This window comes from Papio anubis, chromosome 3 (assembly GCF_008728515.1).
Source record: "Papio anubis isolate 15944 chromosome 3, Panubis1.0, whole genome shotgun sequence".
Lineage (NCBI taxonomy): Eukaryota > Metazoa > Chordata > Mammalia > Primates > Cercopithecidae > Papio > Papio anubis.
In genome coordinates this window covers 5,396,675-5,421,496 of record NC_044978.1, presented here as the reverse complement: position 1 = coordinate 5,421,496, position 24,822 = coordinate 5,396,675, and the positions used below count along the sequence as shown (strand labels likewise).

At 43.7% G+C, this 24,822-nt stretch overlaps 1 long non-coding RNA gene across 1 annotated transcript; it reads right to left on the bottom strand.

Annotated features, from left to right (window-relative positions):
- Nucleotides 1–8,720: 8,720 nt before the first annotated feature.
- LOC103884829 lies at nt 8,721–18,537 on the bottom strand. The gene is made up of 2 exons (XR_002522321.2): nt 14,809–18,537; nt 8,721–9,336 (listed from the first exon to the last, which is right to left on the bottom strand). It is a non-coding gene; the product is annotated as an uncharacterized LOC103884829 (long non-coding RNA).
- Between the last annotated feature and the right edge of the window lie 6,285 nt (nt 18,538–24,822).

The window sequence follows — 24,822 nt, the reverse complement described above, 5'->3', positions numbered from 1 at the left end:
TTTATTTTAATGAAGCAGGTCAGTCTCAGAAAGAAATGTCATAAAGAGAATGTGGCACATATACACCATGGAATACTATGCAGCCATAAAAAAGAATGAGATCTCATCTTTTGCAGCAACATGGATGCACCTGGAGGCCATTATTCTAAGCTGATTAATTCATAAACAGAAAATCAAATACTGCATATTTTCACTTATAAGTGGGAGCTAAACGTTAAGTACACATGGTCAAAAAATGGGAACGGTAGACACTGGGGAATACAAGAGGCAGGAGAAGGAGAGGGAGTTAAGGGTTAAAAACACTATCTATTGGGTACTATGCTCACTACCTGGGTGACAGATTCATTTGTACTCCAAACCTCAGCATCATGAAATTATAGCTTTGTAATAAATTTGCCCATGTACCCCCTAATTCTAAAATAAAAGTTGAAAAAAAAAAAAAAAGAATGCTCCATTCTCAAGGAGGAAACCAGAAGCCCAAGGAATAAAACTGCAAAGGATGTTCTGTGGGAGGGAGATGTGATGCCAGCTGATATTTCAGTTAACATCGTTAGTGTTCTTGGTAACAGTAACAAAGCTCTGGTTATAAGTTCCATAGGTCTTGAATGGTCTGCCTCTACTTTTCCCATAAGCTAATTATTTTTCACCCTTCATTTTCCAGAAATGAGAGTTTTCGTGGGCGATGAGGCAGATGAACATATGAGATTGCAGTAGAAACTCCAGTATGTGGCGATTTCTGGCTCATTGACCTATGACACTTTTTTTCGGATTCTTATCTCACTTAACTTTGCTATTTGTATTAGTTTCCAAATGCTACTATAGCAAATTTCCACAAGCTGAGTGGCTTAAAACAACCCAACTGTGTTATCCTACAGTCTGAAGGTCAGAAGTCCTTTAAAATCAGGGTGTAGACAAGGGCTGTGTTCCCTCCCACCTTGGCCAGCTTCTAGAGATGCTCTCGCTCCTTGGCTCAAGGCCCCTCTCGTCTTCCAAAGACAGCCATGTCCGATCTTAACTTGCATAACTCCAACTGTCTTGACTCTTTTTTCCACTTATCAGGACCCTAGTGATACACTGGGCCCACCTGGATAATCTAGGCCCATCTTCCCACCTCAGAGCTTTAACTTAATCTCATCTGCAAAATCCCTTTTGTCGTGTAAGTTAACATTCACAGGTTCGGGGATCAGGGCGTGGACATTTTAGGGGTGTCATTATCCTGCCTGCCATGCTGTGGCTATTCACCTTTCTATGTGTTCATGCTTTGGCACCCCTAGCAGATGGGAAGCTCCTTTAGGGAGCAGGGTACTGCTTCTTTGTCATTCTGTTCCCCACAGCAATTGCCCAATTCAGATACTCAGAAGATATTTTTCAATCAGTTTCCTTCCTGACTCCTGGTTTGAATAACACAGAAGTGTATTTACAGGTAGTAGCTGTGTTGAGCCAGTCATGGTGTCTTACCTTCTTGCTCGTCAGTGGGATACAAAGATGATTCAATATTGCCCCAATTTTCTATAAATTTGCCAGGTCGGGCACAGGGGCCCTCACCTGTAATCCCAGCATTTTAAGAGGCCAAAGCAAGAGGATTACTTGAGCCCAGAAGCCCAAGACCACCCTGGGCAGCATAGTGAGACCTCGTCTCTAGAAAAACATTTAAAAAGTTAACTGGGCATGGCGGTGCCTGCCTGAAGTCCCAGCTACTTGGGAGGCTAAGGTGGGAGGATTTCTTGAGCCCAGAAGTTCGAGGCTGCAGTGAGCCATGATCACACCACTGCACTCCAGCCTGGGTGACACAGTGAGACCCTGTCTTAAAATAACAAATAAATAAATTTGCCTTGCAAAATGTTCAAGATGGCTGGACAGCACCCACAGGGTAAGCTCTTTGACACAGGAACGACATATACAACTAAAGATAAAAATAATGTGATACTTGATTGAGCATAATTTTATGGAGCAAAGAGATGCCCGAATGAGTGGAGAAAGCAACCAGGGAGAGGAGAGCCAAGTGGGTTTATTCTCTCCAAATTTTGAATAAAGTCATGGGGAAATCAAAGTAGTAGGAAGGGGTCCAAATGAAGTGTGCAAAGATGTAAGAGTATAATCATGAGAACCCAAGATAGCAAGATACGTGTATGTCTAAATACACCAGAACAGCAAAGGAGAGCTTACCTTATTTAAAGTGACACAAATAAAATGGAAAAACATAGCGATGCTACTGGAGGCTGAGGGCGGGAGGAGACACTGGTATAAGCAGCTTTCTTGGTCCTTTGCTTTTGTCGATCAATTTTCCAGGATTACCTAAAATGCAGCCAGATTTATCCCAGTAAGAAAAAACTTACCCCCTTTCTGGATGCCCAGAGCAGTTTGTTTCCACAGTACAAAGTGCTGACCACATGTGGCTTCAAATTTTGCTGTGGAAATCCCTTTACACCCCCTGAAAGCAGATTCAGGTGTGCTAGATGGTGTTTTCCAAAGATGAAAATGTCACAGTATCCCCCACTCATGTGCTTCCAGAACTTGGCCACAACCCATCAAGACGTAGAGTCTAATTCTGTTTCCTTGAGTCAAGGCAGGTTTGAGACTCACTCACAACCCATAGAAGGCAGTACAATGGGTGCTACCTAGCTTCTAGGTCATCAAAGATGGCTGAGCTTCTGTCTTGCTGGGGCATTTGATCTTGGAGCCCTGGGCTTCCATGTGAAGTCCGAGTACCCGAGGCAGCCATGCCGTGAGGGAGGCCACAGCGCCTGGGAAGGACCCGGATGGACGCTGCAGTCAGCAGACATCATCCTCCAGTGCTCCAGGCCAGGGCCAGACATGTGAGGAAAGGAGCCTTTAGATGATAATACACCCCAACTGCTGCATTACCCCCAGCGGTCAAGGCCCCAGCTATCATGCAGCAGAGACAAGCCACTCCTGCTGTCTAAATTCCAAACCCGCCGGGCGCAGTGGCTCATGGCTGTAATCCCAGCACTTTGGGAGGCTGAGGTGGGCGGATCACGAGGTCAGGAGTTCAAGACCAGCCTGACCAATATGGTGAAACCCCATCTCTACTAAAAATACAAAAAAACTAGGCATGGTGGCACGTGCCTGTAATCTCAGCTACTCGAGAGGCTGAGACAGGAGAATTGCTTGAATCCAGGAGGCAGAGGTTGCAGTGAGCGGAGATCGTGTCACTGTACTCCAGCCTGGGTGACAGAGTGAGAATCCATCTTAAAAAATAAATAAATAAATAAATAAATAAATAAATAAATAAAATAAAATAAATTCCAAACCCACAGACTCTGAGAGCATAAATAAGGTGATCATTTTAAGCCACTAAATTAAGGGGTGACTTCTTATGCAGCAACAGTACCAGGGGAACCAGGTATGAGCAGTGCACATATGTTCACTGAAGTTATATTTGGGAAGTTTTCCTGGTTAAGAGCTCTAATTATAGCCATTATGTTAACAGAGAAACGAACACCTAGGAAAATTAGAGGATAATCAGTGGCTTCTCCGGGGCTTCAGCTACAGTGATGGGTGAGAGGAACATGACAAGGATCAATTCTGAGAGTGCTGGCCGGGTGCAGGGGCTCAAACCTATAAGCCTCCATTTTTTCAGGTCGAGGTGGGTAGATTGCTTGAGTCCAGGAGTTCAAGACCAGCCTGGGCAACATGGCAAAATCCCATCTCTACAAAAAATACAAAAATTAACTGAGAGTGGTTGTGCTCACCTGTAGCCGCAGCTACTCAGGAGGCTGAGATGGGAGGATCACCTGAGCTTGGGGAGGCCAAGGCTGCAGTGAGCCATGATTGCGCCACTACACTGCAGCCTGGGTGACAGAGTGAGACCCTGTATCAAAAAAAAAAAAAGAAAAAGAAAAAAAAATAGAGGTTATTTTACTTGAAGCAAGAAAAAAATATTTTCTGGAAGGGAATCACTTCTCTAAAAAAGAAAAGTAGCAGAATGTTTGTGCCTAGAGACAAGTGAGAATAGGCACCCCTCACCTATGCCGTGTCCTCCAGGATGAGCTGCCCACAGGCGAGGTGGGGGACCACCACCCAGCTGAGGCAGGAGTGGCCCCTGCAGGGGTAAAACAGCGAAGAAGGCTTTCCAAGCAGTGCTGCAAAAAGGCCTTTCTATTGTTTTTTATGTAAGTCCGTTTCATGCCACATTTTGGGTGAAACATACACACACAGTCTGCACAGCTGACAGTGAACAGGACTTCCTGGTGACTCTGGGTAAAGTCATTGTTGCTGGGAGAGAAGGGAAATGCATGTTTCCGGTGAGTTTTGCCTTATGTGGCTAAATGGGAGGAATTTGGCAAATTTCCCAGTGCAAGAAGTCTATGGGACAGTCTGAAAAAGGAAGGGAGGATCATCTCCACCAGTTACTGAAGTGAAAGTGAACTGTTCTTTTCTGGGGACCCTTCCTAACAGAGAAAGGGTTGAAATGAAAACCACAGCACAGCCAATTTTGTAATATTATCTGGCCAGTTTAGTAGCCTATAGGTATATTGTTTAAGGCATTTAGAAATCCAGGTGGTTGTTATTGGGACTATTATTTTCTTTGCTTAAGATATCTAACCAATTTTGCATAAACTAGGATGGGGAATATACAGGCCTTGGTGTTTCTTTTCCAATTAAAGAAATCTCAGTAAATAATTATGGAGCAGGTAACTCCCAAAATGTTCCCTTGGATAATGGAATTCCAAGAAAGAGCCTTCAAAAATTTGTAGTAGGCTGGGCACGATGGCTCACGCCTGTAATCCTAGCACTTGGGAAGGCTGAGGTGGGTGGATCATTTGAGTCCAGGAGTTTGAGACCAGCCTGGACAACGTAGTGAAACCCTGTCTCTACAAAAGGTTTTAAAATTAGCCAACCTGTAGTCCCAGATACTCAGGAGGCTGAGGTGGGAGGATCATTTAAGCCAGGGAGGTCAAGGCCGCAGTGAGTCGTGATTGTGCCACTGCACACAAAAGGAGATCCTGTCTCAAAAGATAATAACAATAAGTAAATAATAAACATTTGTAGTAAATAGATGTCTGTTTCTGGGGCTTATTCTGCATTATAAATCTACTCAGCATCAAGGTCCCAGGATTAAATTTTAAACGTCAAGCTTCCTTCTTGTCCTGAAATGTGTCAACAGGTACTGAGTGTTGGCTCAAAGTAACTTGGTCTTACTTGAGGTAATGCTCTACCAGATACCCTCAATTATCTGGTCACTACACAGCCAAATCTCCTGCAGGCCTGGGCTGCCATTCTGGAGAAAGTGAATCACAAATCACCTTGAATTAAGGTAACGTGGCTTCTACCACACATAAGCTCCCAAACCTCAGTGGTAAAACACAACAGAAATTCACTTCCCACTCACGCAGGAATTGGCACAAGGCAAGAATGAGGGAAGTGCCACACAATCCTGTGCAGCCTATGCTGAGACGGGCTCTGCCATCCGACAGGCATGTCCCCAGCACTGCTGCCAACAGACAGGATCGGAGAGCAAAGGATGGACGGGAGGGTTTTGTGGGCCAGGTGTGGAAGTGTCATAGGTCACTTCCTCCTAGCTTCCCACAGCCAGAACTGTCACCTGGCCCAAATTATTAAGGAGATGCAGGTCTCTCTTGAAAACATCTCTCTCTGGCCGGGTGCGGAGGCTCACGCCTGTAATCCCAGCACTTTGGGAGGCCGACGTGGGCGGATCACGAGGTCAGGAGATCGAGACCATCCTGGTTAATACGGTGAAACCCCGTCTCCACTAAAAATACAAAAAATTAACCGGGCGTGGTGGCGGCGCCTGCAGTCCCAGCTCCTAGGGAGGCTGAGGCAGGAGAATGGCGGGAACCCGGGAGGCGGAGCTTGCGGTGAGCCGAGCTCGCGCCACTGCACTCCAGCCTGGGTGATAGAGCAAGACTCTGACTCAAAAAAAAAAAAAAAAAAAAAAATCTCTCTGGCTGAGCAGCTACTTCCCAGCAACAGGGAAGGGGAGCAGAGTTCCCTGATGAACATCCAACCTTTGGCTGCCATGTCACTTACACTGGATTCTGCCCAGCCCCAGCCTGTGGGATAGCACCACAGATTATCAAACCGCTCCTAGTCCCAGCAGGTCCGTAAGACCACGCTTTGCTGTCTTGATCTGTATTACATTAGTTTGGAGCAGTGCTTTGGAACTGGGAGATGGTCCTTCCTGTGGGGATGCAGCAAAGATGGATGAGGCTAGGTCTGCCCCGCGCATCCTGTTTCCAGTGCTCCTTCACCAAGGAGGCCAACCTAACACGGGAGCTTCTTATGAAAGGGAAGCATGTTCCTCTGGTGCTCAGTGACAGATGACCACCTTAGAGTATGCAGCGCCCAGGGCAGGCTCAGGTGTCAAGAAGACTTGCTGTGGAGCTAGGCCCTGGCCAGGATTTCACTCAGTAATAAACTCTAGGTGTTCTTTTTCCTCTGTGAGTAGCTACCAATGATAGAATGGCGGGATTCAATGCTGAAGGTAAGCAGACCTGCTCAGAGATCTGTTTATCTACACAATGAGTTAGCTTGCCCTGTGGCCCCATCACTCTATGTAAATCTAGATTATTTTTAAGGAATGGCAAATATAAGCCATGATTTATTGTTATCTCATTATACTAGGCACTGTGCAAAATACAATACAGTTTTCATCTATCATAATAACAACAGCTCTGCAAGGTAGACATTATTGCTTTTATTTTAAAATGAGGTGCCTCAGCAAGGTTAGACAGCTCCTTCAAGGTCACTGATGAGCAGCCAAGCTGAGACTGGAGTCCAGGCCTATGTAATTCTAAGCTCTGCTCTCCTTCCTACCTGCCATATGATGCATACCCCACCACCAGGCTGCGGGATGCTTGCCACCAGCCTCCTAGAGTAAATGCTTAGCACACACACGGCAAACACCCACCTGCTCATCCCCCTCATAAGACTCACCGCAGTGAGCCTTCTCAGGACACTAACAGTAAGCATGGTACACTCACCTTGATAGAGTAACTCCCGTGCGCAAGAAGTTTGTAGAAAACATATTCATTGAACAGTGAGCGTCCATTGCACATGACTGTGCATATGAACAACATATCATCTGGCCACACCCACCCCTCTTCAGCCATGCCAAGGGTGGGCTGCAGAGTTACAACAGCTGTTTCGGATTCCTCTAAGTGTTCATGTCACCATCATGACAGGAAGTACAAGGTCCACTTCTCTTCACCTCTGCTTCTTCAGAGTTAACAAACCAGGGAAGTGTGCCTTGTCTTTCTCCAGATAGGTTAAAAAGGCCGCAGGAATTCAGGGAGTAACCAACTCGTCACCAATACAGCCTTTTTGCCAGGCCACCAGAACACATTGGAAAAGATAGTTACTACTGCTAAGAGTCATACCATTGAGCAGAATCTTCCACAGTGAAACATTTTTATGCGTGTCTTTGAATTCTTTAAGCAAAGGCAGGGCAGTTTGACACTGGAAATCACAACAAAGAAAAGCACATTGCCCATTCCCTAACCGCCATTATTAAAATAATTACTTCATTTATTGGAGTGTTTCACATTGCTGGGCACTATAGTGGATGCTTTACACACATTGTCTTATTCAGTCCTCACATTGATCCTACAAAGACATTAATTTTATTATTTCCCTTTTGCAGAAGAAAACGAAAACAACTGAGTCAGATTAAGTAAGCACATAGCGCACGACAGCAGAACCTGAGCCCTGGTTTGTTTGAATGCCTCTAAAGCCCATGCTTTTTCCTTTGTACCGGATAGCTAGAGGCCCCAAAGCTGTGTGCAAAAAATACCAGCCCAAAGGAAACGCCAGCACGAAGTGGGGAGCCCGTCCAGTGCCACGTGGCGCTGTTGCTGTTGTGCCGTTACAAGAAAGGGAACGCAGTGTTCCGAAACTGCACAGGGACTGTAAGCAAAATAAATGGAAGCTCTCAGAATGGGTGCTAATGCCTTGCTGGAGGCTGATTTCAGAAGAAGCCTTTTGGGTAGCATTTGATAGGTAGTTTGGCCCCCAAAATATTAAAGTGCTGAGAACAATATCTGTTTTGTGAGTGTGTATGCATTTAAGGCAGTTTATCTCTTCCTATGCCAGTGCTTTCCGGTGCATATCAGATCTCAAATGCTTGCTTAGTTATTTAAGAATTCCAAGGAAGCCTGAAATGAGCTTTCGTAAGGAGAATTCCAAAGCTGACATTTGTTGATAGAAGTAATTTCATAAGGTTTGATAGAATGGAAGATTTGCAATTGCATTAGGAGGCAGCAGTGGGATGGAATTACAGGAAGGACCCCTGCCAGCATGCCCCTCATACATAATAAATAAACAGAGCAAGGCCATAAACCAATGACTTCAGATGAAAATGCTCACATGTAAAAATACACATATTTTATAATATTTTATTTGTAACAAAGGCCTTAGGAAGGTATAGGTGCAAATGAGTTCATAAGATATGCCATCAGCCAGGCACAGTGGCTCACTGTGATAATCCCAGCACTTTTGGAGGCCAAAACAGGTAGATCGCCAGAGGCCAGGAGTTCGAGACCAGCCTGACCAACATGGTGAAACGCCGTCTCTACTAAAAATACCAAAAAAATTAGCCAGGTGTGGTGGTGTGCGCCTATAATCCCAGCTACTCAGAGGCTAAGGCAGGAGAATCACTTGAACCCGGGAGGCAGAGGCTGCAGTGAGCTGAGATTGCACCATTGCACTTCAGCCTGGGTGACAGAGGAAGACTTTGTCTCAAAAAAAAAAAAAAAAAAAAAAAAAGATATGTCATCTATTGACTGTTTGCAGTCTGTCAAGTCCTACACAGATTATCTTATTCAATCCTGACAACATCTTGTGAGTTTGTGGAGAAAAGGATTCTCATGGCCATACTACAGATAAGAAAATTAAAATTCAGGGAGGTTAAGTCCACAGAGGGTAGTAAGTGGCTGAGCTTAGATTCAAACCCAGGTCCTGCTTTCAAAGACAGGCTCTTTCTCATTTCTCTGAACAACAGACTTCACATTTCCTAGCACAGCTGAGCATCACTTTGAAGTTCTCCTACTCCTCCCTCTGAGGCATCTGAGGAAAGCTTGGGAGTAGTAAAAAATAATTATATGTACATAGAGGTTGTTTATTTGTTTACACACATAGCCTTTCCTTACCCTATGTTGTTCGCATGCCAGAGTCCCCAGAGCCTCCTCTCCACAGTGTCAGATAATACTTACCCTCACCAGCCTGTAAGCTACCTCTTTTGAGCTTCGAGAATTCGCCCATAAATTTCCACACATCGTAGGAGTCTTAGCTTTCACTGAGTTCCTTCACATTCTTTGTGACCTGGAAGCTTTCCATTTTTCAGACTTAAAGATGCTGCTGTGAAAAAGTAAACATGTAACAACATCTGTTCTGCATTTGAAGATTCATTCAATCACACTGGTTTCTTTCTCTGCTCCCCCAGCTTCACGGGGGCGATTGGCACATGTCAGGAGCAGGGACTCATTGGTTTTCTGTTTTAAGTGCTGCCCCTTTTCTGTTTTCCTTGTCCTTCCCAGTGATACCCACAGGCCTGTGTTAGGATTCCTTCCCGCGCATGTCTTTAGGGTGTAACAAGAGTCACAGGGAAAATCATGTTAGAGGCAGGGTCTGAACTGCTTGCTGCTTTCCTCATTCACCTAACTTCGTATTGCAGGGCTAAGAGAATCCAACATCATTTTACCCATTCTTGGGATCTTGAAAGGTCTTTCTACAGTTTAACATCGTTATTCAATTCATGAAAGATTTTGATGACACTATAGACTTGGAAAATTCACTGAACAATTCTATTCCATAGTTATTTCTGAAAATGTTACATAAATTCAACTTCTGGTGTTCTCAGTTCCCAAGAGGCCACATCTTCAATATTTCTTTGTCATGGATGCATGAAATTGTTTGAAAATAGAAAGGAAGTGTTATTTCCCTTGCTTCAAAGCCCAGGATAACTTTCATTTTAACAGGCCTCTTTAAAGTCTGGGAACCCATGCTATTGCCTCCCCCGTTATCCACAAACCCACTCATCAGCCCTTTCCCCACTGAAGAATGAATGAGGCGTGACTCCCTGTCCAAGCAGCATTTCTCCTGCTACATCAAAGCTCATTCAAGCTTTGAGCTCCAAAAAAGTAATCCAAAGAAAACCTAGCATAAACTTTTTGCCCTGGTCAACAACTATCTATCAAGTTAGATATCAGTGCAGGCTACCTTCTTCCCAGGTCAGGTCCTCAATATGGGCAAGTAGAGGAGGGAATAATAGAAATTCCAGTCAGGTTTGGGTGGATTAAAGAAAGAGGCAGGGGGAGATTCAGGATTTGTGGGATCTCAAAGCTTATGAAATTTGAGGCATCCTGTTTAAGGGAAAAAAGTAAGATTATAAATATAAAATTATATATGAGTGTTAATATTGAGAATAAGAAAAGAACACAAGACAAATAAGTTTTTAAACCGGCAAATAACACAAACATGAAGTCCAAACAGTGAAGATTTTTCTTTAAATAACTGCTTAAAATATCTCTATCATACTTTTTCCATATGTTTATTAGCTGGCTATTTTATAATTTTTTAAATAAAAGGAACAGAAATATAATTGCTGCTCAGACTTTTGGCTAAGACCAAGTATGGAGAATGGAAATATAATGCAGCCCTTTATCCAGCATATTTGGTCAAAATTTGTTTTATATTATCAAGAAGCTTGGAAAAGTTTACTTTGGCTTCACAATTCATTCTTAATGATGTCATACAAATATTTGGGTTGTTGTCAAGTTTAGAGGAAATCTTTATGGCCTTTCTTTCATACAGGAGCTTTTGTAGACATATTCATTATTTATAGTAATGTTACAGATTTCTGTCCAGTAAATATAGAAAGTCTGTCAATTTTGGTTCATGCAATTCCTATCAAAAGCTAAAAATATAAATATGATGAACTTACAATTGTATACTCTGCATTACCAAGTATATTACTCTGTTCTCACATTGCTATAAATAAATGGCTGAGACTGGGAAATTTATAAGGAAAATAGATTTCATTGGCTCACAGTTCCATAGGCTATACAGGAAGCATGGTGCTGGCATCTGCTCAGTTTCTAGGGAGGCCGCAGGCAACTAACAATCATGGTGGAAGGCGAGTGGGGAGTAGGCACGTCACATGGTCAGAACCGGAGCAAGCGAGCGAGGGGGAGGTGATACACACTTTTAAACGACCAGATCTCACAAGAACTCATTGCTGTCATGAGGACAGTACCAAGAGGGATGGTGCTAAACCATTCATGATCTGCCATCAGGATCCAATCGCCTCCCACCAGGCCCCACCTCCAACACTGGGAATTATATTTCAATATGTGATTTGGGTGAGGACACGTATCCAAACTATATCCCCAAGGTTATTCTGAACTGGGGAGAACTACACTTTTGAATAAGCATCATTAAGAATCAAGTTCTCTACCAACAGTTTTATCCTGTGATGGCTGGAAGAATTTTCCACAGACGAGCTGCTGGTTCCACATATTTCAAACATTGTTTTTCCTCCCCTTCCCCACACACTTCCAGGGCTGGTATCAATTGCCCTGTGTTCTCTGACTCTGCACATTTATGTCTTGACTTCAGGAAAATCAGCCCAGTGGGCCCAGGGAGTATTCCTGGAAGTCATTCCTCATCAGGATGGTTATTCATAACTCAGCTATATGTGAAATTGTCGGAAAACCACATAAATGGGTCCCATTTAACCAAAACTAAATATATCTCTAACTTGAACTCCACTAAAGCACATATGGAAAAACATCCCGGGCCACTCCCAGCACCCACGCAAGGAACACGGAAACGAGAGGAGGCAAAAATGGAAAGAACCAGCAGTCTCCATGGTTGAAGTGTCTTACTTTTGCAAATTTTATAAACATATGACCATTTGAACACATTCTAAGGCTCTTCCCCGGGCCTTACATTTTGTTATTTTAAGCCACCAAGTTTGTGGTAACTTCTTACAACAGCCCTGGGAAACGAATAGGCCTGCAAAACTTGTTCCCACTGCAACTGAAATGAAAGAAGGGAAAATAAGCAGCATGACTTGTCCAGACTTCTACTTGGAGAGCTAAGGATGTGGGATTTAATTCTTAAGGCTAAGGAAATGATTGAGAAGAGGCTGCATGTTTCCCTTACCTATTGTTGCATAAAAAAACCATGAAACAACCATGTCATCCTTATGCTCCCAGATTCTACAGGTCAGGAATCTGGAAAGAGAACAGAAGGTGTGGCTCTTCTCCGCGGTGTCTGGGGCCACAGCTATGAGTCCTATGGCTGGGGGTAGGCTGGATGGGGCTGGATGACCCATTGCTCAGGCAACATCTTGGCTCCTGTGTCCAGTCTTTGAGTTGGGCTGGCTGGAGGCTGGCTGAGCTGGGGCTGGTGACCAGAGCATCTACCTGTGGTCACTGTAGCATGGCAACCTCAGGCTCCTGGGACCGCTCACAGGGAAGTTCAGGGCCCCAAGGGCAAATGTTCCCAGGCGACAATGCAAGTCTAGATTGCCTTCCATAGCTTAACCTAGGGAGTCATATGGTATCACTTCTACCATTCTCTATTGGCCAAAGCAGACCCAGATTCCAGGGGATGGGACACAGCCTCTGCCTCTTGATGGGAAAAGTGCCAAAGAATTTGTGACCATGTTTCAACCTGCCATATTGCATGTTGTTCTTTCACCCCTTCCTTACAACCCAACCTGAAGCTGCAGGAACAAGATCAGCTCTGCCTGCAAATCCGCACAGCGACTCTAGCCCAGTCCACAGAGCTTCTACCAAGAGAGGCTGCTGTGATGGCACATTAATAGTTTTTAAGTCATAATTAATAATGCAATGAATTAATATATACTTCATAATTTAAGGCACTATTTCATTGAAATCTTTGTTAAGTAGATGGTCTCTAACTTACGATTTTTTGACGTTATGATGGTGTAAAAGTGACACGTGTTCCATAGAAACCATACTTGGAATGAATTTTGCCATTTGCTCTTTTCCCGGGCTAGTGATGTGTGGTCCGATACTCCCTCTCCATGCTGGGCAGCGGCAGTGGGCTGCATGCAGCTCCCAGTCGGCCACGATCATGAGGGTGAATGATGATACTCTACGTTGTCCTGTGTCACTGGGTGACTTTGCCCAGCTGAAGTTGATGTATGTTCTGAGCATGTTTAAGGGAGTTGAGCCAAGGGACTGTGATATTTACAACTGGTTTGTCTGGATGGGACCCCGTCGTAAGTCCAGGAGTATGTGTATTTCTCACAGCAAGCCCACGTGTAATGCTGCATCCCAAGACTTTTTGAAACAGACTTTGGGAAATATATTGATATCATGTCTTTGTGAGGTTATCGTGTAGCCAGAACACCCCTATGTGGTTTTACGTTCCTTCCTTTAGCCTTGACCTCTGATGAGACCCTGTTAAACATTACACTGTGGTCTCGGCCATGCTGTGAGGAATCAGTGAAAGCCAGGCCCAGGTGGATGTGTTGAGACAGAGAAGAGAAGTGGGTACCCTCTTGCCTCAGGCTTGTAGCAATGGTGGGGTCTGGAAGAGGCCAGGTGTGTTTAGTGAAGATGTGACCCTTGGGAGGGTCATTTGTGATGTGACCAGAAAGTCAGGATGGGCGGCCCTGAGAGACCTTCCTTTGAGCTCAAGTCAGGGGAACCTTTGGGAAACAGTCATAAAGATAAAGCGAATAGCTGTGAAGGTGTCCGCTGCTTCGCAATAATCCAGCCAGGGGCCATGCCTTCAGGACCTGGCTTGGCTGTGCCCTGATGAGGTAAGATTCAGCTGCAACCTAGGCTGTCCTCCACTGACCAGACCCTGCACACTGGTGTGGGGCTGTGTGCACCTGGCGGAAGCGGTTGGTCACTGCCACTTCTCAAAGGTGTTACATGAACTAGGGTAGCCCGAATATTGTTATATATTAACAAGTACAATTCTGAAGCATAGGAAACAAAATTAGTGCAAGTTGGGGTGACAAGGACTCAAGCCCACTTGAGGTTACTGTTGGGGCAGATTTGAGTGGGAGATGGTCACAGAAGCTTGGGTCGAGGGCAGGACCAGGTGATAAGTCTCCTGTCACAGAAGTGGGAGCAGGGAGACAGATAGATAGATGATACATAGATTTTGTCTTGGTCTATTCCTGTCACTATAAAGGAATACCTGAAAGTCAATAATCTATAAAGAAAAGAGGTTTACTTGGCTCAGAGTTCTACAGGCTGTACCTGAAGCGTGGCGCTGGAGCAGTAGGTGAAGGGTAGCCAGTGTGTGCATATCACATGGTAAGAGAGGAGGAGAGGGAGCGGAGGATGCTGCTAGACTCTTTTTAGCAACCAGATCTCTTAGGAACTAGTAGATCAAGAACTTGCTCATTACCACAAGGATGGCACCAAATGGCCATAAAGGATATGACCCCACAATCCAAATACCTCCCACCAGGCCCCACCTCCAACACTGGGGATCTACTTTCAACATGAGATTTGTCCAAACTATATCAGATATTCAGTGCCTTCAGTCAGTAATCAGCACTACAGGGTGTCTTGGGTGAGCACCCTCATCTGCATGCCACGGTACCCAAGAGGGCTGACCCCATGGGCCTGGGCAAACAGCAAGGCCTGTGCTACCTTCTGGAAGCCAAGAAGATCAAAGGACTTCATATACTGATAGACCCTCAAAACTACCAGACTCCTATGCCTGACAGTCAAAGCCATACACATCTGTGACTACTAGTAGGCTCTTACTTCATCCCACCCTCCTTCCCTCTCCCACCATCACCACCAGTAGCATAACCCAGGAAGCATGACTTACATCTGGAGTTCTGATGGAAGTTCTTATCAGGACTATAAGTTTCTTGGGTCAAGGTCATGCTAACTTCAGACTAGTATCCTCCAGGAACTCTTGTAGTGCCTGATAGATAGGAGATATATAATGACTGCTCAATCTATATTTGTTGAAAGAACAAAGGACAAGGAGTTTCAGGACACAGTCACTGTAGAACTGGGTGCATCATATTCCCACTGACTGATTTCTGGCTCCATACTTGTGAGTGCCACCCGGTTTGATGCTGCTGCAGGGCTGAGGTGCTCCCGGGGGGCTGAGACATAGGAGAGCTGCCACCACCCTCAACAGTCATCCTGGGACACCTGAGCACTCTTAACCCAACCTCTGCCTGGCCCAGCCAGTCCCTTTGGTTAAGGAGCTGGGTATGGGAAATTTGACAAAACACGTGAGAGTACCAAGGAGAGGAGAGCAGGGCACAGAAATCTGAATGCCATGGGCTCCATTTGTTTCTTCCAGCCTTGGGTGCAATTCAGTTTGGAGATAAGTGTGGACTAGGTGATCTCCTCTCTAATTCCTTCATTTCATGAATGATGTGTCAAAGGAGAAGTCACGCTTTGGGGGTTTGTTGGTAGGCTTGGCCTACTTGAACTGGGTTCAAGTTCCAAGAAACCCAGCTGTGAGCTGCATAATTTCCAATTAAATGTCTTCTCCCCATTTAGCCAGGAACTACAAAGTTCTTTTTTTGGCATTTATTCTTGGTAGCTGGCTAAATGAAGAGCTAACATTTAAGTGAACTGACATAAATGCCTGTTGATTTACTGTATATGAATTCAATAAATGTTTGTAAGCAATAGCTATGCTCAGCTCAATGTATCAAGGGACTTTTTAAAAGGTCTAGGATACTAGGGCCTTCCACTAACTATTTAGTTAGAAAAATGGAGCAGAACCCCTTTGGAAAAATATAGAAAAAAGCTACTCAGGGTCTGATCATGAGTCCCATGAGTGTCCCAGTCATGGATACTGGTGGGCTGGGCAGGTCCCCAAACACAAGTGGGACCTTGACCCCAGGCGGTGCCCAGGCTCTTGATATCATCGGGAGAAAAAATTCAAGGATGAGTCAGAAAATAGTGAAAGTACAGAGATTTGTTGCAAAGTGAAAAGTACACACTCAAGATAGGGGAGTGCAGGTGGACTCAAGAGAAAGTTGTGTGCAAGGGTGTTTAGGGTTGCTACTTGTATGAGTTTCTTTAACCAAGGGGTGGAATATTCATGAAAATTCCTCGAAAAAGGTGGAGATTTCTCAGAACTGTGGTGCCACCCACTTTTACACCAAATATGGGTGTTCCTGGAACTGTCATGGTGCTGCCGGCTATGCGATTTGTATGCTAATGAATGAATAATGAGGTCCTAAGAGAAACCTCGGTCAAATCCAGCACCATGTTGGGTCTAGCTGGTCTTAGCCAGCTTGGCCTATACCCTAGTTTTTCAGGGTCCTATCAGCTCTTAGCTCCTGTGGCTACTTCAACAGTTTCCTTTTGCTAGTCATGTGAAATGCCTGCCTAGAATTTTCTATTCTTCTGCGACCACCCTGTATTATTCCTGCCTCATTTCTGACAGAAGAGGCAGGAGGAAGGCTGGAAAGGCTGGGTAGATTAAGTGAGAGGAGGAAAAAGGGTAAAGCGTTCCAAGCAGGTAGAATAGCGTGAGCAAAGGCTTGAAGGTAGCATAGTTGATAACCCCAAAATGTTTCTGTTATGAATAGAAACCAGAAGGAAGTAATATGAAATGAATTGGTTGGAAACAGATGAAATGCTTTCTAGAAGAACAGGTGCTTGAGCGTGTTAGGGAGGAAAAACTTTCTTCTGTCCCGTAAGTTTAATGGCTGGAGCCTGTAAATTTAACTGACGCAAGACACGTTAACAGGAGAAAAGGAATACAAATGTATTTATATTTTTACATACCTAGGAGTTCACAGAAAACTGGTGAAATGCAAAGTGATTAGGCTCAGGGACTTATATATCATTTTAACAAAGGAAAGGGATGACAAATTGTGGGAAAGTGACTAGGAAATACATAGGGGAGATTAATGGAGGAAACTTTTTGAAACAAAGCTTGTTTATGCAGACTCATCTCAATGCTGACCCTCCATCTTTGACGGTAAGAGTTGCTCTACACTTCCTGGTGTGGGAGTTGAGGAACACCTTCCACAAAGGGAATGCTATGCCCTTGTTTCAGGTAGGAAAAGAGAGAGCAGAGGATTCATCCTGCATCTGCTCATTTTCAATTGCTTTCAGCCCCAAATAAACCATATGTCAAAGTGGCATATTTTGGGGTGGCATATTCTGGACCCCTTCAATCGTGTAGGTCAGGACTTGCCAAAATACCTTCACTGAAATTCTAGCCTTGCAATCTTTACTTGACTATAGAAAAAGAATTCCCAGCTATCTGCCCATCAGGCAATTCAAAAAAGCTCTGAGTCCTGCTGCAGTAGAGAAATCTGTTTAACTTGGTTTCAGTCCTATTAAACATGAAAAGATAAAAATCAGTAATTAAGGAAGTATAAGTTGAAAATACAAACACCTATGAGAATGGCTAACATTAAAAAGAAAGAACTGGTAATACCAGGTGTGAATGAGGATGCCGAGACCTCAGCTCTCCTGCATTACTGGTCAGAGTGCTGTGGGGAGGTCACCAGGAAACTCGTGGTAGACAAGGGTAAGGTTTGTTATGCAGAATCAAGTCAGCACCTGCTTCATTGACTAGAGATTCCAGTGACTTCCACACATCCTTCTTGCCCTGATACTGAGAGGGAGATACTCTTACAAGCGGAGATTTCCTTTATAGATGTAGATTTCCCCTGCACAGGGATCTGTTTTCAGATTAGAACTCCTGTGTCTGCAGTTTCTCAAAATAATCAGCTCAAAATAATCCTTATGCCCAAGAAGCATATTTTGGGGCGGCATATTCTGGTCTTCTATAGTCATATTTTAAGATGGCATATTCTGGTCTAAATGGTCAGAGAAGACCTCACTGAGAAATTGAAATTTAAGCAAAAACTTGAAGGAGATGAGGAAGAAAGCCATGTGGCTATTTAGGGGAAGAATGATCTGAGCAAAGAGAAAAGAGGTGCAAAGGCCCTGAGACAGGTACATAACTGACTTCTCCAGATGAAAATCCATAGAATAGGGGCTGGACACCTAGGATCCTGTCCTAGTTCTATAGATTATTCCTGCCGTATGAGCCCATTTTCCTCATTTGTTGAATTAAGGCATTCAGCAAGGAGGTGACCAAGATCTCTTCCAGCTTGAACCTCGGATTCTAAATGCCCCCTTCTTTTGAGACTGCCACTTGCTTTTCTGCCCATATGACCCACTGGTCATGCTCACAAACCCAAGATTCACCGTTTCTCCATCCATTCAAAATAAGTCGAGGGAATCTGGCCTTTGCTGATCTTTTCATCTGAGCCTGACTCTGTTATGGTGATTCTATCTCATCAGCACCTTTTTAAAAGAAATCCAGTAATCTCACTGATTTGAAATTACCCCCATCCCTTCAACCCTCAGTTGCTAAATCAAGCAGCCTGACAAACACTCTATTTCCCCAGTTCTAAGATGCCATCAATTATAAGATACTCTATCAATTTAATAGCAGCATTTCAGTGGGAGAAGGAAAGAAGAGAGATTAGAAACAAAGAAGGGAGGGGCCGGGCGCGGTGGCTTACGCCTGTAATCCCAGCACTTTGGGAGGCTGAGTCAGGTGGATCACCTGAGGTCGAGAGTTCAAGACCAGCCTGAGCAACATGGAGAAACCCCATCTCTACTAAAAATACAAAATTAGCTGGGCGTGGTGGCATATGCCTGTAATCCCAGCTACTCGGGAGGCTGAGGCAGAACAATTGCTTGAACCCAGTAGGCAGAGGTTGTGGTGAGCCAAGGTCATGCCATCGAACTCCAGCTTGGGCAACAAGAGTGAAACTCTGTCCCCCCCCCAAAAAAAAAAGAAAGAAAGAAAAAAGAGGGAAAAGAAAGGAAGAGATAGAGAAAGGGAGACAGAGAGAGAGGCACATCTTACTGCGTGTCTTCTTAAATGACTTTGGAATTCACTTATCCATGCCATTACATGCTGCTTTCATTACCAAAGTTTAACTCTGGCCTGTTTCATTATCAGAGACTAAATATTCTTCCACATGATTTCGGACACCCACAGTTACTCACAGCGGGATGGAGAACGCCACTTTCCAGCCATGCTTATGAGCTTGGCCTCCTCAGCACGCTTAAGATTGACAATGTAATTTTAGGGTATCATAGAGAATCCTAGTGGTTTATTGGCATTTCCTCTTTGGCTAAACTTATAATTCTGTTTTTCCTTATTTTAAAGATAAACATTAAGTAACTTCTTTTGAAAATCACTAGAAGCTTTTAAAGATTTTGGAGCCTGAATAATAGTTTTTTTTTTTTTTTAATGATGCCTGAAGTAGTCATGCCAATTTCCCCTTGCTTTGAAAATTGTACCATTTACTCTGTGCAGTGGGGCAATGCTTAATGCCTGGCATATGCCAGGCAATCTTTTGCACGCATGATGATGACTTTTGCTCCAATACAGTAAAGCAGAGTTATCTTGTGAGAGACGCTTTCAGTGGCAATTAGGAACATGAATCTAAGTTAACAGTGTGCTGTGCCTACCAATGAAAATAACAAAACAGAGTGACACAATGGATGAACAGATACTTCCATGAAGCTGGGGAAGGTGGTGTGGCCGCAGGCAAGGCAGGCCACGCTGGCATGTCACTCCTCTGCACAGCTGCTGGAAAACTTTTTTGACAGGGCATACATTACACATCCCAAGTTCATAAATGTTAACATGTGAAAAAATATAAAATGAGTCTTCAACTAGAGGAAATATGGCAGTTTTCAAAAATCTCAAGGCCTTGGGAGTTTCAGTTAGCCTGCAAAGCTGGGGCCAAGTCCGTCAGCAAAAAATCTGTGTGTTCCTCTTCCCTTTCTGTCCTTAAACTCCGTCTCCAACCCTAACCCTGGAGATAAGAGAGTTCAAATCCCAGCTTGGAGGGGAAACCAATCTAAAAAGGAAGAAGACAACAGTTAAGCTTATGTTAAGCTTCCTGCCTGAACTGCCATTAGGTTAATTTCTTCTAGCTCAGATGTCATTTTCTGAAGGCTGACAGGAAAATGCGTATTTTCATGGCTGTGCTAAGAGATGGAGGCTTTCTTTCCCAAGGCCTTGAACTTCCTTTAAATTAGTAATGACGTGGCTATTGCGAAACATCAACTTGAATCTAATCAAGGAATTTGAAATTAATCCTATCCAAGAATTTTGCAGCTTTGTGTGGTCATGTGTGTCGTTATTTTGCTTTTCGTGGGAGGTTTTCCCCTTCTTTTCAATAGTTATAAAGCAAACAACCTTTTCATTGTGGTTAAAAGTCCCCACACAAAAGCTCCTCCCTTTCTTCTTACCAGTAAGAGCTGTGTCTTGCCACCTCTGAAACAATTCCCACCCAGCCAGTCCTTTAAAATGAAGAGTAAATCCCCCACTCCGGAAATTCCGGAAATAAATAACAAGAACCTATACAGGAGGGCAAAGCCAAGCCGCGCCAAGATGCAGATGTCTCTGGAAGAAATTGACTCAAAGCTCTGGAAGGAAGAGTCACCGTGTCTGGGCTCAGTGTCGCTCTTGCTCAGAGCCCAGAGTGAGCAGGCCCTGTGTGTGCCTTGGGCAGCCAGAGGCCCCTGCCAGCGCTCGCAGCCCTGCACACACACTGGAACCAGAAGATAAAGCAAACAGGACCTCAGGCCTCTGCCCCTCAGCCCCCGCCCTCCCTTCTGGAGCCACTCTGCTTGCTGGAGACTGAAGAACAGCATCCCCGGCCGGGCGCGGGGCCTCTCACCTATAACCCCAGCACTTTGGGAGGCCGAGGTGGGTGGACTGATTGAGCCCAGGAGTCCAAAATCAGTCTGGTCAACATGATGAAACCCCATATGTACAAAAAATACAAAACTTAGCCAGGCATGGTGGTGTGCATCGTAATCCCAGCTACTCCGGAGGCTGAGGTCGAAGCATTGCTTGAGCTTGGGAGGCGAAAGTTGCAGTGAGTCGAGATCCTGCCACAGAACTCCAGCCTGGGTGACAGAGTGAGATCCTGTCCCCCTCCAAAAGAAAATAAAGAATACCACCCTCCACCCCCGCCTACTGGGTCAGCTGGAAACCCTTTCCTTTCATTCCTGGCCATGAAATCCTCCACATGTAACCCCTCCCTCAGCACAAAGACTTTCCGATAAACCTGACTTACCTGGGTTGATCCCTTTTATAGGAAAAGGCTTCATTTTTGACGTTACGGAACATCGCTGCGTGGCACACAGAAAGCCTGGGTTTTTCCACCCACCGTCAGTCCCATCAGTACCTGCAGCCCTTCCCTGGGAACCACTATTGCAAGCGGAAAAAAATGCATTTGGAAGAGCAGATGTCTGATCTAAATAAGGAGCCATCACTGCTTCACAGTGACTTGTAACTGCACCTTTTGTATCTGCTTATGTTAAATACTCGTCTTCCAGCACAGTCTTCTTAAAATAATGACTAACTTTTGACATAGATGCTGGTACTTCTTTAGCAGATTTTATCCACAGGTTTTCTTGAGGTCAGTGATATAGCCACAGTCCCTGTTGGATGGCAAATGTTTTGAAACATTTTGTGCAAATTACATGTTTGTCATGAACTTCCTGAGTGTCAAAAGACAGTAACACTTTTTTCATTGAGCATGCATGCATTTTTTAAAATCTCATTTTGCCAAAATTGTTTATCATAAAAGAAAAAAGGAATTACTAAATAACAAAATAAATGATGTGGGTGTGTGTATATATATATATTAAGGAGTATTAACTTACAGGATCACAAGGTCCCACAATAGGCTGTCTGCAAGCTGAGGAACAAGGAAGCCAGCCCAAGTCCCAAAGCTGAAGAACTTGGAGTCTGATGTTCGAGGGCAGGAAGCATCCAGCACAGGAGAAAGATGTAGGCTGGGAGGCTAAGCCAGTCTAGTCTTTTCATGTTTTTCTACCTGCTTTTATCCTAGCTGTGCTGACAGCTGATTAGACTGTGCCCACCACAGATTAAGGGTGGGTCTGCCTTTCCCAGCCCACTGACTCAAATGTTAATCTCCTTTGGCAACACCCTGATAGACACACCCAGGAGCAATACTTTGCATCCTTCAATCCAATCAAGTTGATGCTCAGTATTAGCCATCACATATACTTTATAATAAACGACATAACCGTTGTAGCAGAAGCAGCAGTACTTTTGTATGCTCTGTGGAAGGACTGCTCAGCTTTTCTTTTCTGCACTTATTTCATATGCAACTAACCTATCATGTCTCGTGTTTCCCACTGACCCTGCCGAAAAGCCATGTGATGACATCGTACATCTCGCAGGCCATAGCACAGAACACACAGCCCAGCTGACTGGCACGCCAAATGGCTTGCAGGAGAAGAAGCATCAAATATTAATACCTTTCCAACTAGGCCTGCAGACGTGAAGGAGTTATCCATCCCTTGACACTTGTATGTGAAAGCGCATTTTATTTGCAATCATCCCACATCCTGTGCTTAAAAAGGAGATACTCATTATGCTATGTCTGGAAAAGGTCAGAGAGAAGAACAGCATCACTTGTCAACTTTTGGATTTAATCACACATTGAAGTGAGAACTGTTTTTCTTGCACATGCAACTCAGACTATACTAGAAAAGACCATGGCAGAAGTTAGAGTAAAAGCAGAGGTCTACCAAGCCTATCCAGGTTAATTTAATGCAACCATAAATACAAATATATGATGAATTTTCTTTCTAAGATAGGGTCTCACTCTGTTGCCCAGGCTAATCATGCAATGCGTGATCACAGATCACTGCAGTCTCAACCTCCTGGGCTCAAGCTATCCTCCTACCTCGGCCTCCCGAATAGCTGGGACTGCAGATGCACACCACCACACCTGGCTAATTTTTGTATTTTTTTTGTAGAGTGAAGGTCCCACTATATTGGCAGTCTTGAACTCCTAGGCTTAAGTGATCCTCCCACTTTGGCCTCCCAAAGTGCTGGGATTACAGAGGTAAGCCACCATACCTGGCCTTATATGGCCAATTTTTCAAAATGATCATGTATATTTGAAAAGAAAATACATTCTCTATTATTAGGGCACAGTGTTGAATATGCGTAAGGTCTACTTTATTATTAAGCTATTTAAACAACTTTGTTTATTTTCTTCCCATTCAATCTGCCTTGTACTGGCTGTGATGTTAAAGTCTCCTATCAATGTGTTTAATATTCTATTCCTATTCTCACTTTGTGTGATTTCTGTTTTATATTGGTGGTTGCTTTGTTATTCGGTGCATAGATAGTCATAATTATTGTACATGAACTGTGAAACCTGGTTTTCAGTATTGCATAGTACATTCCATTGTCTCATTTAAGGCTTTTTGGCCTGAATTAACTCATCTGATGTAATAACCACTATCCTATCTTCTTATTGTTTGTATTTTTCTGGTATATCTTTGCCAGTTTTTTATATTTTTGGCCTTTTGAATCATCATGTTTGATATATGTCTATTAAATATAGCATGAGGTCAGGTTTTGCTTTGTGGGCCAATTTGAGAATGGGCTTATTCATCACTATAACAAGAAAAGAGAGGAAACCAGTAAAGCCCAATCCATTTATTGGTATGACTCATATATTTGGTCTCAAGTAGCATATTATTTTATAATTACTCCATGTGTCATACTTACCATATTTCCTTCTTTAATTGCCATATTTTATTTGCTATTTTTTTTTTCATTTCTTTTGGCATTTCAGAATGTTTGTGTGTTTGTTCCAGTGGTTGTATTTATTCCATTTTCATCCCTTTTAACTTCCTTTTCTTCTTACTGAACATTCTACTGTCTGGTATGACCATTTATACTCTTCTCCTTCCCCCTTTATCTATGTAACTATTAATTCTACTTCTCTGCTTTCTCCTTTCTTTCTCTCTTCCCCTCTCTTTTCTTTTTGATTGCATAATTTTTGCTTTTCAGAACACATAATATATGTATACTACTCTTTAATCCATGTCCTCGCCTGTGTTTTAGCTATACCATTAAAAATATTAAATTTTCACCACACAATATACTCTACTGTATTAGTTCATTTCATGCTGTTACAAATAAATACTTAAGACTGGGTAATTTATAAAGGAAAGAGGTCTAATTGACTCACAGTTCCACATGGCTGGTGAGGCCTCAGGAAACTTACAGTCATGGCAGAAGGGGAAGCGAACATGTCCTTCCTGACATGGTGGCAGGAGAGAGAGAAGTGTCAAGCAAAGTGGGAAAAGTCCCTTATAAAAGCATCAGATCTCATGAGAACTCACTCACTATCACAAGAACAGCATGGGGGAACTGTCCCCATGACCTAATCACCTGCCAGGAGCTCCCTCCCCAAACATGTGGGGATTACAATTTGGATTGCCATTCAAGATGAGATTTGGGTGAGACACAGAACCAGACCATATCAACCACAAAATATATTTTCACCACCAGTCCTGTTGCTAAAATTTTTCTACTTTTGCTCAAACAAAGCTCATTCTCTAGGAGAGCCCTAGTGTACATGTGTACAGTATCCCTCAGTTATTGTATGTTGAAACTGTTTTACTTTAATCTTGATATTTGAAAGAGCCTGGCTGGATATAAAAACATTGGCTCACACTCTGTTCATAAGTCCTTTAAAAGGCTGTTCCATTATTCACTTGCTTTGTCTGTTGCTTACGAAAGTGTGATGCCAGTTTAGTATTCTTATCCTTTTAAGTAATTTGAGCTCTTTGCCTGGAGGCCCTGTAGTGGATTGGATAATGGCCTTAAAAAGATATGTTTATGTCTAGGTCCCTGCAACTTGTGAATCTTACCTTATTTGATAAACCAGTCTCTGCAGATGTCATTAAGTTAAGGATCTTGAGACGATATCATCATGGATTATCCAGGCGGGCCCTAATTTCAATGACAAGTATTCCT